Below are 20,806 nucleotides of genomic sequence, written 5' to 3' on the forward strand. Positions count from 1 at the left end.
ATGGGAGTTTGTCGTGACTTTCTACTTCCAGTATCAGCACCAGAGGAATGGCTAGGACCATTAATCATTTTTCACGGTGTACTGTGTTCGCTGAAACAAATGAAGGGGCACTTCGGTCCAACTACCCAGTTGCGGATCGGGGGAGGGGCAATCGGGACAAATGGGGTTCTTCAGAAAAAAAGGGCAGGGGAATGAATAGGAGCAGTGGCTCACGCCACCCCTAACCCTCACCACCACACCCCCACTCTGCACGTCCCTGCTGTGTTCTATAATTTAAAATCATCCTGTCCCTGATAAATGGAAACAATATAAAACTGAATGTGAGTTTCTACTTTTAATATAATGAAAACATATCTTAACATTTGAAGAAGTAAAACTATAGTACCAGCACCAGATGGTACTACAAGAAGTACCACACCCGGGGACACAAATGGAAATTGGGCATTCAAAACGGAAAACAGGAGACGCTTCTTTACACAAAGAGTAGTCGCAATCTGGAACAAACTCCCCAGCAATGTGGTAGATGCTGAAAAATTGGGAACATCTAAAAATAGACTGGATAGGATCCTTGGATCACTTAGTTATTAATGGACACCAAACGAGCACAATGGGTCTAGTGGCCTCTCATTTGTAAACTTTCTTATGTTATGTTCTTAAGTGTAGTACGTGCTCTGTTATGTGCTACAGTGTGCCTTCAAGGCAATTCTGATTAATTATACTGAAAAAATATATAAACACAACATGTTGGTCCCATGTTTCATGAGCTGAAATGAAAGATCCCAGAAATGCACAAAAACCTTATTTCTCTCAAATTTTGTGCACACATTTATTTACATCCCTGTTAGTGAGCATTTCTCCTTTGACAAGATAATCCAAGAAGCTGATTAAACAGCATGATCATTACACAGGTGCACATTGCCACAGATGTCTCAAATCTTGAGGGAGCATGCAATTGGCATACTGACTGCAGGAATGTCCACCAGAGCTGTTGCCAGAGAATTGAATGTTAATTTCTCTACCATAAGCTGCCTCCCAATGTCATTTTACAGAATTTGGCAGTATGTCCAAACGGCCTCACAAGCACAGACCAGATGTAATCACGCCAGCCCACAACCTCCACATCCGGCTTCTTCATCTGCGGGATTGTCTGAGTCCAGCCAATCGGACAACTGATGAAACTGGGTTTGCACAAAATAATTGTCAGAAACCATCTCAGGGAAGCTCATCTGCATGCTCTTCATCCTCACCAGGGTCTTGACATGACTGCAGCTCTGGTGGACATCCACATACTAGGGTCTAATTAATTTATTTCAATTGACTGATTTCCTTACATGAACTGTAGCTCAGTAAAACCTTTGAAATTGTTGCATGTTGCATTTATATTTTTGTTCAGCATAATTTAATTAAAACCTTACAAATTGCATGTCACTTCAAAGGACAAGGTACAATTAACTACTCACTATGAAAAAACTATTTATGTTCAATCAGTGATGTAAGCCTTACCATTTATTTTTTATTTTTCAGATTATCCCTAGCTGGTTTTCTCTGTCGGCTCTGTGATTCAGCACGTAATATATAATCTGCTACTGTAACTGGAACACAAAGAATTATAAAACAGTTGATCTACTAAAGATTAGTCAGTGATACATCAGGAAGGTATTACTGATCATCTAGCCTTTTCTTGTTTTCATGAACTGATAAATAACTGTTGTATCTAGATACATAATATATTAACTTAAAGTATAAAAGTCTACTTGAAGATAGAGTTTATAAAATCTTTAAGAGGCAAAAAAAATGGTTACAAATACATAAGATGTTGCTCTCATAATTGCCAAAAAAGACAACACATTAGTTATAGTACAAACAATATAATAATCATGTATATTAGAAGCTTTAGTTTCTAAGAAGCAGTAAGAGTATCAGTATAAAAAACCTGAGTGTTATGCTTTGTGTTTTAAGTTTTTCTTATAGTGCACATGTCTAATCAAAACACTTTGGATGATTCAGCCCTAAGTAGAGTTATCTTCAAGTCGGAAGCACTGCCCAAGGGGGAGGGGTTTCAACGAACTTCCGTTGGAACCTAATTTAAACATCTCTATATCAAAGCTGCCATTGGCCCCTGTGCCCATCACTAAAAACAGGTCCCTTCCTACTTCCTGTTTGTATAAGAGGTGACGTCTGCACAGGAACTTCCTCTTTTGCCATTTTGCCTTTAGAACATTAAGTCATGAGAGCTCTGTGTGTGTTTGCAACACAAACTTGTGCTTTCGGTTAGCTGGCTGCACAAATAGTGCTGTTCACCCACCGATTCACCACATTTGTCTGTCTCTGTGTTTATTTTTTAGTTATTAACTAAAAACATTCTGTGCCGTCTGCACCACGGAGGTTCGGCTGCACTTCAGTTTTAAAATACATCATGCAGGGCTTATCGCCCGGCCTAAACCTCGGTCTGTTGTAAGAGATCTAGCCTGTGTGTGTTGCTCCTCCGCCTGCTTGTGCCTGCACTACAGCTGCAGCTGTAGGACATCTCGCTTTCTCAGCTTGCTGGGATCGAGCTTTGCTGCTCTTCCAGTTTTCAGCAGTGTTCGCCGATAATTGCAGGCTTTGAGGTGGCTGTAGCTGTTCCATTTTTCTGCGTGTGTGCGGCCTCGGTTCTAGGCTCTGTTGTGATATTTTGTTAGGTTCATTAAACACTTCTTGAAATTAAAAAAAAAAAATTGTATTGATAGTTTTAGCACGCTTAAGAACACGGCAGCCATTTTCTTCAACTTCGCTTTCAACTAGGGACCGTCTAACAAATACCATTACCTTTCCAGTTAAAGTACAAGGGCTTGTGGAAGAAGAACAATCTTCAATCAGGTTGGAACGTTAGTTGCAATGCCTTTAATACACGCAGCGTGGAGAGTAACAGTGAATCAAGAAGATTCCAAAATCCCTCTGCCTTCATTTTAAAAGTCAGAGGCTTTTATACACAAAAAACAAAGATCTGGTTAGAATCAGAAAGTCATTACTATATTACCTTAGAGAGCTAGCTAAGCAGAATATATATCATTATAGGACAGAGTTCATAGATCAACACATGGATTTAGGGAGCAGGCACTTAAATCATACTGTTTGACATTGTCTCCAAGATTCTCATCGTAAATAACAAACAGAAATCAAACTAACTTCTGGCCTGACCTTCTAGCTTGACCTTATCTTACTTAAGTATACAAGAGAGAAAAACAGGTATGAGAGAAAGAATTTCTAACTACTATTTAACCTACACACTTCAGGGTAGAGAGAGTAATAATCAGTAACAAAGTATTTTCTTTGACACATGAATAGGTCTGTGCCTACATTCTGCTATGGTCGATGTAGTATAGGGTGAGGGTGCAAAGGTTCAGCTGGGTTGCTTGATTTGTATTTGAGGCATAATGCACACATTATGACTTCTTGTTCTATGTCTTGATTAATTCTGGGCCAATACATGACTTCACATGCTCTTTTCTTGCACTTTTCTATGCCCAGATGTCCTTTGTGAATCTTCTTCAGCATTTCCTTCCTCAAGCAACTTGGTATCACAATTTTGCTGCCTTTGTATACAATCCCTTCTATTACTGATAATTCTGCTCGGCAGTTCCAATATTCCCATACCTCTAGGAAACAGTCCTCAGCATCGTGTGGCCATCCTTGCAGTATTTGTATTTTTCAGGTGTTTTAGTGTCTCATCCTTCTCCGTCTCCCCACAAATCACCTGCATTGTCTGGTCAGTCAATGGTAAGCCATAATGATCATGTCCACATATGCTTGTACTTCTTCTGCAGTCTTCCCTTTTACTTGTGCCATCAGATCTACTGCTCTTGACAAGGTATCTGCTGTATACATTAATTTACCTGGAGTATATGCTACATCCAGTGCATATCTCTGTAACTTGATCATCATTCTCTGGATCCTACGTGGACAGTCATTCAACAGCTTCTGAAAGAAAGCAATTACGGATTTATGATCAGTTTCCACACTAACTGTCTGTCCAGTAATATACTGTTGGAATCTCTCACATGCAAATGTTATGCTCAAAAGCTCTTTTTCAATCTGTGCATATCTTGCCCCTGTCAGAGAATGGGAAGCATATGCTACAGGCTGCCGGTCATCTTCATATTTCTGCAAAAGCACTGCCCCAAGCGATACTGAGATGCATTTGATGAAATTATGATTTGTCTGTTAGGGTCATAACATTTTTATACTGCATCCTCTGTCTGGTTCTGTTCATGTTTCCAACTCCATTCAGTGTTTTTCTCTACAAGTTGTCTGAGTAAGATATCCTTTCTGAAAGATTGGGAATGTAATTGACCATGCCCATAAATCTCTGTATGTCCTTTTTACACTGTGGACATGGCATATTCTCGATGGCTGAAACTTTCACCTTGTCAGGATGAATGCCCTTACTGCCAATAATGTCCCCTACAAAAGTCAGTTCTGTAATACCAAGTAAGCATTTCTCTTTATTAAGTTTCAGGTTTGCTCTTCTTGTTGCATCAAACACTTCCTTTAGTCTGGCATCATGTTCTTCTTTAGAGGATTCCCATGTCGACACCTTCAATGTGTTCATAAATCGTATGAATGGTCTTGTTATCCACCTCAGGTGCAAAGGCAATTCCAAATAGTAGTCTTAGGAATCTGTATCTTCCATATGGAGTGTTGAACGTGCAGAGTTTGGAAATGACTTTGTCTAGTCTCAGCTGCCAAAATCCTGAAGAAGCATATCATTTGCCAAAGTATTTTGCATTAGCAAATTGTGCAATGATTTCTTCCCGTGTTGGAAGTTTAAAATGTTCCCTCTTTATTGCACGATTCCAATCTCTAGGATCCAAGGATATTCGGAACTTGCCATTTTTCTTGTCAATAATCACAAGTGAGCTCACCCACTCTGTTGGCTTGTCTATCTTCTTGATCACATCCATCTTCTGCATTCTCTTCAGCTCTGCCCTGAGTTTTTCCTGAAGCACAAACTGAACTTTTCAGCATGGATGAATTACTGGAGGTACTCGTCTGTCTGTGCTGATGCTGTGATCACCTGGAAGGCCATTAAACATATCACTTTGACTCTCAACCACAACCACCCTCTTTACCATTTCCATTTTTTCACATGCGGATAAGCCAAGTATTGCCTGTACATCTTTTGGCACCACCACGAATGACAACTTGTACACTTTGTTCTTGAATGTGATGTTAGCGATACATTTTCCTTTCACTGGTATCTCTGAGCCGGTATATCCACTTACTTTCACCCTGGCCTCATGCAGTCTTGATCTAGGCGTAAGACTATTGTAGTCCTTTTCGGAAATTACGTTCACTTGAGCTCCAGTGTCTAACGTAACATTAATGCCATAAAATTCAATGGAAGCATCCATTCTCTTGCATTACTTGTCTCTTTTGTTAGTACAACTACATAGAATTCATCAATCTCTTGTTCAACAGCATGTACTTGACTTTGCTGTGTTTGTGACTTACAGCAATGTGCAAAATTATTATTACCACATTTTTTGCTTGCTTTTCCATATACTGGCAATTTCTGGGATTATGCTGTGTTCCGCAATGCCCGCAAGTCTGCTGTTTAAACTTCTCTGGATTGTACTTGTTTTTAGGTTTGTGCATGGCTGGTTTCTCTTTGGAATCTTTCTTTGTTTCATGTCTATTTACTGCATGAACAGCGCTATTTTCTTAATTACACAGCTCTTCACCTGTGATTTGATCGTTTCTGCTGCCCTACATACTCTTATTGCTTTTTCCAGATTAAGCTCTTGCTCACAAAGCAACCTCTCTCTCAGTGTGTTATCTGGGATTCCACAGATAATTCTGTCTTTAATTAGCAATTTGCAAGTTCTCCGAATTCGCATTTTTTGCTTCGAATTCTCATCTCTCACGTTTTTTTTCACACAAATCTGTGCCTTTCGTAAGTCACATTTTGTTTAGGAATGCAGTTGTTTTCAAATTTATCCATTATTACATTTAGCTTCAGTTTTCTCCCTTTTCAAACAAAGAAATATTGTATACGTCTAGTGCTTCTTCCCCAACTATATGTAAAAAGGTAGATGCTTTTATTTTATCACTTTTTTCATAATTCTCAATTGCCACTAAATTCACTTTGCAATCACTGTTTGAAACTCTTCCAGTTTTCAGCAGTGTTCGCCGATAATTGCAGGCTTTGAGGTGGCTGTAGCTATTCCATTTTTCTGTTATTGTATATTTGTATTGGGAGAACTGACTAGCTTTCTTTTTATTTATGTATTTACTCACTGTGATTCCTCAATCCGAACTGTTCCTTTATTTTCTCCACTTCTGACTCCATGTTGTGATATGTTGTTGGGTTCATTAAACACTTCTTGAAATGAAAGAACTTATTTTTTATTGATACAGTTTTAGCACATTTAAGAACACAACAGCCATTTTCTTCAACTTCCCTTTCAACTAGGGACCGTCTAACAAATACCATTACCTTTCCAGTTAAGGTACAAGAGCTAATCTATAAATTAACACATATCCGCATCACCCGGTGTCCCCGGAAGCCCGGCACACACGTTGTGGTTAAGCCTACGGGCCTACACAGTGCTTGTATTCCTGCACTCTGCTGTTGGATACACAGGCTTCTGTTCGGCGCACCTCGGCGGTCCTCGGTGTAGCTCCCAGACATGTCAGTGAAAGCTTTTTCTTATTCTTAGATTACATATTGCTGTAATTTAAGATTGTCTTACTGTTTGGAAAACAGACTGTACTGACTGTGTACTGTTTACTTTCGCTTTCGCTTTGGCAAATTATGTGTTGATAAGGAAAGTCAATTTATATATATATATATATATATATATATATATATATATATATAATTGTTAGACTAGCCCCTGTGGGAGTTGCAAGAGCGTCAGCACTGGCAGTTTAAGTGTGAGTCACAAGAGCTGTCTCTTGTTGCCCCACTTTGTATACTATTACACAGTACAGTTGTTATCGCCTCACCCCTAGCTGCTAGTTGACAGAAGGTGAGTGCTTCTGTGTTCAGCGGAGGGTACTCGAGCAGATCTCCTGTCAACCCTGCTCTGTATATGGTCTTAGTATTAGGCGATATTGGCCCACCCCTCTCTGCATTACTGTTCCCAGTAGAGTGTTACTGATGTCCTTACTCCTGGGCGACCAGAATGTGTTTTTTACCTGGGGGACTGACGCGCTGTCTCATATGATCGTGATGTCTCCTCTATAGACCAACCCAACCCAGGCTTGCTCCAGCTCTGGGTCTGGCCCCTGAGCAGGATGGCTTGATAACCTGGGGTCCGTCAGACACGTAGCCACTATTCATTTTGCACCTGGTTCCAAGACGGGGGTCATGACCCAGTTAATTGCCCCACTGGGGATCACGGCAAGTCCTTGTCCATGCTCAAAGTATATCTGGTGGCCATGTCCGCTTGTCATGACCGGACTGATGGCAAGCCCCAGGGTCTCATTTCCTGGCTGAGCAGTTTCTAAAGGGAGCTCAATGGCTACGGCCTCCTCTCGTGCCTTCACTCCCCGCTTGGTTTGTGTGTGTACTATATTGGTTTGCGTGCATACTGTATTGGTTTGTGTGTGTACTATATCGGTTTCCATGCACACTACATCGATCAGCCATAACATTATCACCTGCCTAATATTGTGTAGGTCCCCCTTTTGCTGCCAAAACAGCCCTGACCCATCGAGGCATGGACTCCACTAGACCTCTGAAGGTGTGCTGTGGTATCTGGCACCAAGACGTTAGCAGCAGATCCTTTAAGTTGCGAGGTGGGGCCTCCATGGATCGGACTTGTTTGTCCATGTTACAAGTGTGTATTGCGGTGACCACTATCCCCCGGTGGCACTGTGGTGCATACATGGTGCCAGGTGAGGATGTGGTGGACTCTCTTTATGGATTACCTAATTTATGGAACGGATATAAAAGGAGAAAGGGAAGAAGAACAAAGAGGAATGAGATGGCGTGGTGGGGGAATACTTCAACCGTGGATTGATTGCACAAAAGACTGCTGAATGAATCTTTCGATTGGATTGAGATCTGGGGAATTTGGAGGCCAAGTCAACACCTTGAACTCGTGATTCATCAGACCAGGCCAACTTCTTCCTTTGCTCCGTGGTCCAGTTCTGATGCTCACGTGCCCATTGTAGGCGCTTTCGGCAGTGGACAGGGGTCAGCATGGGTACCCTGACTGACGCAACAAACTGCTATGCACTGTGTGTTCTGATACCTTTCTATCAGAACCAGCATTCACTTTTTCAGCAATTGGAGCTACAGTAGTTCGTCTGTTGCATCAGACTACACGGGCCAGCCTTCGCTCCCCACGTGCATCAATGAGCCTTGGCCGCCCATGACCCTGTCGCCGGTTCACCGCTTTTCCTTCCTTGGACCACTTTTGGTAGGTACTGACCACTGCAGACCGGGAACACCCCACAAGAACTGCAGTTTTGGAGATGCTCTGACCCAGTCGTCTAGCCATCACAATTTGGCCCTTGTCAAAGTCGCTCAGATCCTTATGCTTGCCCATTTTTCCTGCTTCTAACACATCAACTTTGAGGACAAAATGTTCACTTGCTGCCTAAAATATTCCACCCACTGACAGGTGCCATGATAACGAGATTATCAGTGTTATTCACTTCACCTGTCAGTGGTCACAATGTTATGGCTGATGGGTGTATATTGGTTTGTGTGTGTACCATATCGGTTTGCATGCACGCTATATTGGTTTGTGTATGTATTGTATTGGTTTGCATGCACACTATATTGGTTGTTCACATGACTCAACTGGGTGGGGCAGGACTAGGGACGAAGGGAAATCAAGGCGGAAGCAGCAGTGCGAGCTTTAAGAACATAAGAACATAAGAAAGTTTACAAATGAGAGGAGGCCATTCAACCCATCATGTTTGGTTGGTGTCCAAGCATCCCATCTAGTCTATTTTTAAACGTTCCAAAGTTTTCAGCTTCAACCATATTGTTGCAGAGTTTGTTCCAGATTGTGACGACTCTGTGTGAAAAAATTCCTGTTTTACGTCTTTAATGCCTTGAAGATCAGTTTCCTTTTGTGTCCCTGCTGATCTGGATAAGCTTCTCTGGTTTGATGTGGTCGATGCCTTTCATGATTTTGAAGACTTGAATCAAGTCCCCATGTAGTCTCCTCTGTTCCAGGGTGAAAAGGTTCAGTTCCCTCAGTCTCTCTGAGTAGAACATTCCCTTCAAACCTGGAATAAATCTGGTTGCTCTCCACTGAACTGCCTATAGAGCAACGATATCTTTCTTGTAGTGTAGAGCCCAGAACTGTACACAGTAATCCAGATGAGGTCTAACTAGTGCATTGTACAGTTTTAATATTACTTCCCTTGTTTTAAATTCTACACTTTTGACAATATACCCTAACATTCTGTTTGCCTTTTTTATTGCTTCCCCACATTGTTTGGATGGGGGGAATTAAGGAGTCCATGTAGACTCCTAGGTTTTTCTCATGCGTTACTTCATCTAGTTTTATTCCTCCTATAGTGTAATTATAGTGGACATTTATATTACCTGCATGTAATACCTTGCACTTGTTCACATTGAATTTCATCTGCCAGGTGTCAGCCCACACCTGAATATTATAAGTCCCTTTGAATAACCTGTGCTGCTGAGATTGTATCTGCTGGGCCACCTATTTTACTTAGATAATATTCAGGTGTAGGCTGACACCTGGCAGATGCCCAGATCTTCCTGTCATTTCCCTCCTTTGACACTCTTATCACCTCTCGCATCTCTTCCTGTTGGTCTGCTATCTCTGTCTGGATGCACTCTTACCACCTCAAGCTCAGCCTCTCCAAATCTGATCTCCTCTTTTTTCCCCCCTCTTCCTCGCCTTCTGCTGACCTCTCCATCTCAATCCCCTTGGAAACTATGACACTCTCTCTCTCTTCTTCCGCTAAGAACCTAGGAGTCACCCTCGATCCTGTGCTCTCCTACATTCAGCACATCACCATGCTGACACACACCTGCAGATTATTCCTGAGCAACATACGCCAAATACAACCCTTCCCCACCAACTACTCGACTCAGCTTCTCGTCCAGTCACTGGTCCTCTCCCGCCTGGACTACTGCAACTCCCTCCTGGCCAGCCTACCTGCAACAACTACACGCCCACTCCAGCTCATCCAGAAATCTGCGGCTCACCTGGTATTCTCTCTGACCCAATTTGCACACGCTACTCCACTGCTCCACTCCCTCCACTGGCTCCCGATACTGGACACGCATTCAGTTCATTACACTGACCCTCACCTACCGCTGTCTCGACCAGACTGCACCAAGTTACCTTCAGACCATCATCTCTCCATACATCCCCTCCTGACCTGCTGCGGTCTTCCAGGACCAGAAGACTAACCTTGCCTCCTCTCCCTGGCCCCTAAGTGGTGAAATGACCATCCCAATTAAGTCAAAACAGCAGAGTCTCTGACCTCATTCATTCAGTCTCCTATAAGATTGCACGTATACAACATTTTGCCATACTCTTGCCTTTGCATTACTAGGACTTGTATTGTTTATTTTATTTTGATTTCCCCTATGCACCCTCTCCCTTAACTTTGACTTAACATATTGTCTGCACTTTGAATGTAAGACCTTATATATTGCTTACTGTATCTATACACTTGTGTAAATTCTAAATTTGTAAAATGTATTATGCCTTGAACTGCACTGTAATATTTCACTGTATTATTGCACTTTGTATTGCTCTTATATTTTGTAAGTCACCCTGGACAAGGGTGTCTGCTAAGAAATAAATAATAATAATAACCTGCATTTGGAAATGCCTCCTGCAGCTACGGTTACACCACTGGGATGTAGCTTCCAATTAATCTATAAAAGGAAATTAAATGATAATGCATTTTTGGATTTGACCAATTCCCAGTGAAGAGAGAAATATAATATACTTTGGGCAGCTTGACCTGTCAGTATGTTATGAAACACGAGCATGGTGTGTTTCCCAGGGGCCTGTGCTCACCTGTGCTATTCTCATTGACCGAGGTGCTGTTAGACTCTATCAGCCCATCTATCAGCGTGGCATCCTCATCTGTCCTGCGCCAGCGAGAGCGGCAGCAGAGGCTTGTGCTTTGGTGAGATTCACTGGCATCAGTGTCGGCGGGCTGGTCTTTATCTGTACCATGGGCCATATGATAATTTCAGGTTTCACTCGAGGGCCGCATAAATATTTGCTTGTCCCCATTTATAATTCACTGGCGTTTCAACAAAATTCGCAACACTCTAAATTTAAATTATTTAGTTAGAATTATACTTAATCTTTAACACTTACGATTATTCAAAACACATCTTACCTAATTACTGCTCTGAGGGGGTTCATTTGTTGAGGAGACCTGACAGCTTTTTCATGAGACTAGCTTGTCAATGTACAATATTTGTCTCCCTTTGTTTTCCAAAAAAAATCTGATTTCTCCCCGTAGCTCAAAAAACGTTTTGAGAACTCAAAACGACTCAGCCAGCTGTGTGATAAGGCAAATCGCCACATTCAACATTAAGCTTCTCAAGGAATGCCTGGAATTGACAGTGATTTAAACCTCTAGCCCTGATCAAATTTACAGTTTTTGTTACTGTGTGCATTACATGATTCATATTCAGCACCTTCCCACACAACGCTTCCTGGTGTACAGTGAGGGAAAAAAGTATTTGATCCCCTGCTGATTTTGTACGTTTGCCCACTGACAAAGAAATGATCAGTCAATAATTTTAATGGTAGGTGTATTTTAACAGTGAGAGACAGAATAACAACAAAAAAATCCAGAAAAACTAATTTCAAAAAAGTTATAAAGTGATTTGCGTGTTAATGAGGGAAATAAGTATTTGACCCCTTCGACTTAGTACTTGGTGGCAAAACCCTTGTTGGCAATCACAGAGGTCAGACATTTCTTGTAGTTGGCCACCAGGTGTGCACACATCTCAGGAGGGATTTTGTCCCACTCCTGTTTGCAGATCCTCTCCAAGTCATTAAGGTTTTGAGGCTGACGTTTGGCAACTCGAACCTTCAGGTCCCTCCACAGATTTTCTATGGGATTAAGGTCTGGAGACTGGCTAGGCCACTCCAGGACCTTAATGTGCTTCTTCTTGAGCCACTCCTTTGTTGCCTTGGCTGTGTGTTTTGGGTCATTGTCATGCTGGAATACCCATCCACGACCCATTTTCAATGCCCTGGCTGAGGGAAGGAGGTTCTCACCCAAGATTTGACAGTACATGGCCACGTCCATCGTCCCTTTGATGCGGTGCAGTTGTCCTGGCCCCCAAAAGCATAATGTTTCCACCTCCATGTTTGAAGGTGGGGATGGTGTTCTTGGGGTCATAGGCAGCATTCCTCCTCCTCCAAACACAGCGAGTTGAGTTGATGCCAAAGAGCTCGATTTTGGTCTCATCTGACCACAACACTTTCACCCAGTTCTCCTCTGAATCATTCAGATGTTCACTGGCAAACTTCAGACGGGCCTGTAAATGTGCTTTCTTGTTACCAATTGTTTTCTTGGTTACTATGGTCCCAGGTGCCTTGAGATCATTAACAAGATTCTCCCGTGTAGTTCTGAGCTGATTCCTCACCGTTCTCATGATCATTGAAACTCCACGAGGTGAGATTTTGCATGAGCCCCAGACCGAGGGAGACTGACAGTTATTTTGTGTTTCTTCCATTTGCAAATAATCGCACCAACTGTTGTCACCTTCTCACCAAGCTGCTTGGCGATGGTCTTGTAGCCCATTCCAGCCTTGTGTAGGTCTACAATCTTGTCCCTGACATCCTTGGACAGCTCTTTGGTCTTGGCCATGGTGGAGAGTTTGGAATCTGATTGATTGATTGCTTCTGTGGACAGGTGTCTTTTATACAGGTAACGAGCTGAGATTAAGAGCACTCCCTTTAAGAGAGTGCTCCTAATCTCAGCTCGTTACCTGTATAAAAGACACCTGAGAGCCAGAAATCTTGCTGATTGATAGTGGATCAAATACTTATTTCCCTCATTAACATACAAATCAATGTATAACTTTTTTGAAATACATTTTTCTGGAATTTTTTGTTGTTATTCTGTCTCTCACTGTTAAAATACACCTACCATTAAAATTATAGACTGATCATTTCTTTGTCAGTGGGCAAACGTACAAAATCAGCAAGGGATCAAATACTTTTTTCCCTCACTGTAGATTGCAGTTATAAGTTGTCAATGTCCCAGGACAGTTTTCCTCCTGTAGCTTTTTTTGCATCCTAGCAAGGAGACCTGTTTTCTCACCACTCAGCGCAGGTGCTCCGTCTGTGGTCAGACCCACTAATTTCTTCCACGGCAACTTTATTCGATTCACACATCTCTCAACTTGCTGAAAGATGTAATTTGCTGTGGTAGTGCCGTGCATTGCTGCAACATCCAAAAGCTCTTCAGTAACATTTAGATCTGAATTTACCCCCCAGATAAAAATAGATAGCTGGGCTGTGTCCTTTATGTCAGTGCTCTCGTCAACAGCAGGCGAGTATACAATTAAATTACTTGCTTTTTCGGCTAGCTGGTCTGTGAGATTAGCGGCTAAATCATCTACTCTCTCGGCAATGGTATTTCTGACATTTGCAAACAAATGCTTTTTGTCTGGACACACTACATTGCTGACTTTAAGCATACAGTTGTTTAAAAAAGCACCCTCAGTGTTAGACCTTGATGTTTTGGCAATTTCTTGGGATATGATGTGTGGAACAAACTCAGTCTTCACTCAGGTTAGAATGTTCATGGCAATGCCTTTATTACATGCAGCGTGGAGAACAACAGTGAATCAAGTAGATTCCAAAGTTGCTCTGACTCCATACTAAAAGTCAGAGCTTTTTATACACACAGAAGTCAAAGATCATTACTATGATATCTTAAAAGCTACCTAAGCAGAATATATATCATTAGAGGACTGAGTTCATAGGTCAATACAAGGATTAGGGAGCAGACACTCAAATCATACCGTTTGGGATCTTCTCCAAGATGCTCATCATAAAAAACAAACAGAGGTCAAACTACCTTCTGGCATGACCTTATCTTTCTTAAGTATACATGAAGTAAAATGAATGTCTATCTTTTCTTCCACACTCCCCCATTTTGTTGTATGAAGGACAATCATTCATAAACTCAGCAAAAAAAGAAACGTCCTCTCACTTTCAACTGCTTTTATATTCAGCAAACTTAACGTGTAAATATTTGTATGAATAAGATTCAACAACTAAGACATAAACTGAACAAGTTTCACAGATGTGTGACTAACAGAAATGGAATAATGTGTCCCTGAACAAAGGGGGGTCAAAATCAAAAGTAACAGTATCTGGTGTGGCCACCAGCTGCATTAAGTACTGCAGTGCATCTCCTCCTCATGGACTGCACCACATTTGCCAGTTCTTGCTGTGAGATGTTACATGTTAGTGTTTGTGGTGTCAATATACGAAAATGGAGAGGTTACTAGCATGTCACCCAGTATTTATGGACCTGTGCATCCTGTTGCTCCTTTTGGGCCACTGCTCCGGCCCTGTGCTGCTAGCTGGAGCGTGACGCCGATGTCAGCTTCTTCTGGACTGATTTCCTCAGTCAGCGATGATCCTGTCAGCTTGGAGTTGAAGGCACCCCTTTTCCCAGATTGCTATGGTGCAGACGATGGTCCCGGAGGCAATGAGGATGCAGACAAAGGTGGAGCATACCTCTGGTGTCCACCAGTGTTGTGCTGATCGCTTTAATGGGCGAGTTTGCAGTGGGAGGAGTGTATCCATGTCGTCTTTCCTTGGCACTTCACAGCTGTGTGAGTGGTCAGGAGCACCTGGTAAGGCCCTGTCCACCTGGGCTGCTGGGAGGACCTTCTCTTGTTATTATTTTATTTCTTGGCAGATGCCCTTATCCAGGGTGCTTTGATGTACACATAGTCACCTGGTTGAAATGGGTGACATCCTGCTGGGCTGGTTCAGTCCGGGCAGCTTTTACATGTGAATAGACAGCTTCGATTGCATGTGTTAGTCCCATACAATAAGACAACATAGTATCATCCATCAAGTGGATGTCTATCTCTCTTACAGACAAAGGAGGAGAGGCAGGAAGTCTCATGGGTCGTCCCATAAAAATCTCATGCGGAGGAAGGCCATCTTTCCGATTTGCTGACGATCTGATTTTCATTAGGGTTATAGGAAGGGCATTTGAGCCCTGTTTGTTTGCATATTTTAGCCAGTTTATTCTTTAATATCCTATTTTGTCTTTCTACAGCTCCAGCTTACTGAGAGTGATAGGGGCAATTAAAATGTTGCTTAACTTGCAGGGCTTTACTTAGTTCCTGCACTATTTTCCTAGTGAAGTGAGTGCCCCTATCACTGGAAATTGTTCCTGGAATGCCAAATCTACATATAACATCTCTTAACAGTATTTTTGCAACTGTTACTTCATCACCCTTTCTACAGGGATAGGCTTCAACCCATTTAGAAAACATAACCTCTATTACAAGTATATATTTGCATATGAACAAATGCATGATTTTGTGATTTTAGCTCCCTTCCCAGGATTATGAGCTTGACAAATGTGGCAAGTTCTACAATATATCTGTTACTATAAAACCTGGGGCAAACCAATTTAAAAGACTGATACACACATCCCCCTTTGCCCGTCTGGCCAACAACATCCACCAGAAGGGCAAACCAGGGAAGGAGTGTCTGTGGGGCAACCAATGCCTTAGCAAATATTTGAGCTCTCTTATGGAAGGTGCAGCAGCCAGTTGCTTTTTTTTATGCAGTTTTCATCTAGTATGTGCCTTATTCGTCTGTATCAACATCAATGTTATTATCATTATTAATGCAACCAGTGTATATTACCATTTATGACACTCTTGCTCTGTTTGTAGTAGGTTTTGAACCCTTACAGGTAGTTACAGTCTCTGCCTCTCTCTGTCCTCTCAGGCTGCTTGTCTGACAGGTGAGCAGGGGGAGCAGAGGAGAACACAATATCACTGCCCTCGCCCCCTGCCCCCCTCTTCCTAATTTCTTAACATAAATATATTCAGGTTTATCAATGTGTATTATTTATATTTATACATATGTCACTCCATTATTTTAGCTAATTAATTTATTTAATCTTGGGAACATAAGCCTTTTCTTTGATACCATTAATGATTTCCAGGTACTTCAGGAAAGTAAATGTTCACTAAATGCGTCCAGTCAATTATTTCCCCAAGGAAGAGTCAGCATGGGCACTAAGAATGTGTCTGCCTGCGCAGCTCATAGGTCTTTATTGTTTCAGCTTCCTCCTATTGAAGTCCAATCTACAATGGTAAGGGTTCAGAAGAACCGTTCCTGAAACCAGATTGATCAACAGTTTATTTCTTACCTACTCAGTGTATTTAGGGATCTTGTCATTTCTGGGGATTTCAAAACTCTTCATTGTGGAACTTATAGTTACTAAATGACAACTTTTTTTAATTTCTTGGAGCAACTGGTTATCTATTTATTCATATCTAGGAAACCTTCACCGAATGATTGCAGTTTCCTCAGATTTCTATTTCTATATTTTGCTCTAATTCAATTTCCAACATGTTACTTTAATTTCTCTATTTGTAACACCTATTTAAATAGCTTCATTAGGCTTCCATGCAGGAAGAGACACTTCTGCATGCAAATACAAATAGTGTAAACCGAGATGTGTTTATAGTGAGGGTTTATTTCAGTTGCAGAGAAATCGTGAAGAACAGCAAGACAATCTGAAAGTGAAACAAAATATATAATTAAATGTGATTCACAACACATAGAAATACATGAGAAATAACAGTGAACAACAGCAATGACGTTGCCGAATCTGTAGTGGTGGCTTATTGTTATCAATTGAAAATCATTTCAAACAAATCGAGTGCCACCACGAGTACATGACTTCCTGTTTAAATGTTAATGATGCACGGGGTGGCACAACTTTGTCCTCTTCTCTCTCAGTGAAATCCTAACTTATGGTAACATGTTATATACTGAACTGTGCAGAATAGCTAGCTCTATACATAACATTTCCTGTGTGAGCTACACCTGGAAAAACAGTAAGGCGTTATAGTGAAAACAAATTACTGCCATTTGCTCCTTAGAGATATACTTTGCTTTTCCAGCTGTAAATATATAATGCACATATCAGAAATGATCTTGACAACCAAATTAAACATCAGGTAAGTAAATAAGGTTGAAAAGTTGACTTCAAATTGAAGAGCTGAAGCACTTTATAGCCACTTAAATGTTTAGTTTGTGTTTAAAAGTACACAAAACAAAACTGAGAGAATCAAATGTTTACTAATATATTATGATACTAGAGGTATTCATGCTATTACTAACTTAATTAAAATTGCTCTATTTAAATTAAATAAGTGTACTTGTTTTTTGAGATCGTAACTGGCTTGACCATTAAAAACAATATTTGACCACAAGAGGGGGAACTTGACCATGAATACTGCACACTTACCAGGGCAGTGCAAGGGGGACCCAAGGGGGACTCATTCACAGCTGTGAGCCAGGGCAAACATTCCAAAAGGGGCAAATCCAGAAGTCAGAAATATAAAACAGTTCAGAGGTCAATCGAGGAGACAAACAGACAAAACCAGGGAATCCAGAAGAGTAGTCACAGGAACAGAATAAAAAGGTCAAAACACAGGAGGTCATAGATAATAATGCTCAGAGTTGGCTATCAAGAAGAAGGCAAAACTTCACAATAAATTAAGGAAACTGAGGGACATATATACAGGGGCAGATGGAAGAAAGAGACTAAGGACAGGTAGGGACTGAGAACCAATGGGAGAGGAGAGTGATGGAAGAAGTGCAGACGGTGACTTGGCATGTTAATTGGGTGATGGAAGCATGACAGGCTGAAACTATACATATACACTGCAAGCACCTAGAAGCCTCAAAAGTTGCCTGGAACGTATAGTAATTATTATTATTAATATCATAATATTTCCACCATTATTTTCAAACTATAACCATTGTACAGTGATAGAAGGCCATGTAGAGTGATGCCATATGTAATATGGAAATCATATGTGACACGGGCTGGTGGCCAGATTGGTTTAAGTGACTCATTTTGGACAATTTTCAAACATCATCTTCTAAGAAATCACAGGTACGATTGATGTGGATTTCTGCACAAATGCCCTTGGCTAGGTTCTCCGTCAGATTTGTTAAAGGTAATATGTTTGATGAAACGACATGGGTGCCATAAGCCAATCAACATTCAACAATGTTTAAATTGCATTAAGTGTCGTACTCTGCAGTATTGAACTACATTAGAATGTGTTAGACTCAATGATACTGTGTAGATGTGTACTTGGCCCCTTGCATTGCTGCTTGCAGCTATATTTATTGTTTCTGTTAGGATTTTTAATATTATTATTAAGCTTCCATGCATGAAGTGCTGGAAGCCTATTGTTTCTGTTAGGATTTTTATTATGAAGTTGCTGGACAACCTTTTGTAATTGGTCGGATTATTATTATTATTATTATTATTATTATTATTATTACGCCATATAATTCAAATGGCCATAAAATGAAAACTACTGGACAGAATCTCACCAAATTTGGTATGCTGGTAGATGCCTATATGATGTTGTCCCTCAACACATTTGGAGGTCATACGCCTTATCGTTTGGTGCCAATATTGGATTAATGACAAAAATTAGACAATATTCAATAATCTTCTTCTCTAAAACCACTAATGGGACAGATGCAAAACCTGGTGCATGACTTTGTGTTATATTCAGATTTGTAAATGTAAATTGTTAAAAAAGATTTATAAAACTAAATTTGTCTGTACTTTCACAAAGCCAAAATTTTATCTAACCCACATCTATCAATCACAGACAATGCCACCATTTGTAGGGACTTCCAGTAGAGACCACATACTCTGAAACTCATCCATCATGCCAAGTTTGTAAGGATTTCCAGTACAGTCCACATCCTCTGAAACTCAACCATCAAATCAAGCTTTGATCATAGGTACTTAGACACATGCAGTTGTTGACATATACAAGAACAGCTCTTAGTTTTGCATTTCATGCACCACTGGGGAGCTTGCTATTAAAGCTTGGATTTATAATAGAGTACATTTATGAAGTGATACATGTTATACATTCATGCGGACCTGAAAAAGAGAGGGAGCTGTACTACCAATACAAATTTAACTAGTAGTAATCTTGAATATGTTATATGAATAACATATCACACTGATATTATACATTTTCATATTACACACTATTCCACCACAATATTACACATATTATATCACACTCATATTACAAACGATGAAGTTATAATCTAAGCACTCCCTTCTCACTTATGTTGTATATGGCTTAGACAGTAAGGTCACTGCACTAAACCACAGAGGATCTATGTTCAAATCCCACCATGGCCAGAACTGAAAAGTATGTTAAACATGATATATCCCTACAGATGTGTTTGGCTGCTTATGGCTTTATTAGTTTAAATATTCATGTACTAGCATTATCATATTTTAGCAGATCTGAAGACCTACTATGAAGCCTGGGCCATTTGGCATTGTGGTTAGATCACAGCACTGTATTGTATGAAACCTGAATCTCATTGTGGCTGATAAACATGCCATATCCATCTAAATATGCTTGCCCCCCTACATTGCTACTTGCAGCTATATTTATTAGGCTTCCATGCACGAAGTGTTTCTGTTAGGATTTGTATTAGGGGGCAAAGCAATGAAGTTCCTGGAACCCTATTAAAATTGTTAAGATTATTAGGGGGCCAAGCAACGAAGTTGCTGGAACCCTATTGTTATTGTTAGGATTATTAGGGGGCCGAGCAATGAAGTTGCTGGAACCCTATTGTAATTGTTAGGATTATTACTATTAGGGGGCCAAGCAACGAAGTTGCTGGAACCCTATTGTTATTGTTAGGATTATTAGGGGGCCGAGCAATGAAGTTGCTGGAACCCTATTGTAATTGTTAGGATTATTACTATTAGGGGGCCAAGCAATGAAGTTGCTGGAACCCTATTGTTATTGTTAGGATTATTCTTATTAGGCTTCCATGCACAAAGTGCTGGAAGCCTATTGTTTCTGTTAGGATTTGTATTATTATTAGGCTTACATGCACGAAGTCAGAAGATACAGGTCCGGGTCCGTTTTACGATCTGTCCTCCCGTGAAGAGGTGATGGATCCAAAGCAGATGTCCATCTTTGATGTGCACTAGGAAGATGCGATCCCACGGTCGTCATTTACCTAGTGTCAATCGCTCTTTAACAGAAACAATTCCTGCCTATCTAGAGAAACGATTAAGTCATAAACAAATTCTTAGCAGACAGCTGTAGGCTATTTTGGCACTGTGTAATCTTTCATTACTGACAGGAGTTTCTAACAAACCAACCTTGTTGACCCTTTACTTGTCCTGCTAAATCTAATCTGCTCAGTCTGTATACAAAACTACTTCTAATGCTAGTATTAATATAAAACATTATATAATTATCACAAAACACTTTCTTCAACTTCCTATACAGAGTCTTCAAAGCCTATTGTTTCTGTTAGGATTTTTATTAGGCTTCCATGCACGAAGACACATCTTATACCTACAAATGCAGTGAAAACTGCACATGCTGGTATCATGGTGCTGCTGCCATGTTGCGATTAGTGTCGAAATTGTGAAATGCTACAAAATCTTCTTCTCCAAAACCCATGCATATACCGCTTCATACACATGCATACCTTATGGCCCACTATTACGCTTGTTCATCAGAAGTTCCTCGGGCACACACTTTGTCCGC

Source organism: Amia ocellicauda, chromosome 7, assembly GCF_036373705.1.
Source record: "Amia ocellicauda isolate fAmiCal2 chromosome 7, fAmiCal2.hap1, whole genome shotgun sequence".
In the NCBI taxonomy this organism is placed as follows: Eukaryota; Metazoa; Chordata; class Actinopteri; order Amiiformes; family Amiidae; genus Amia; species Amia ocellicauda.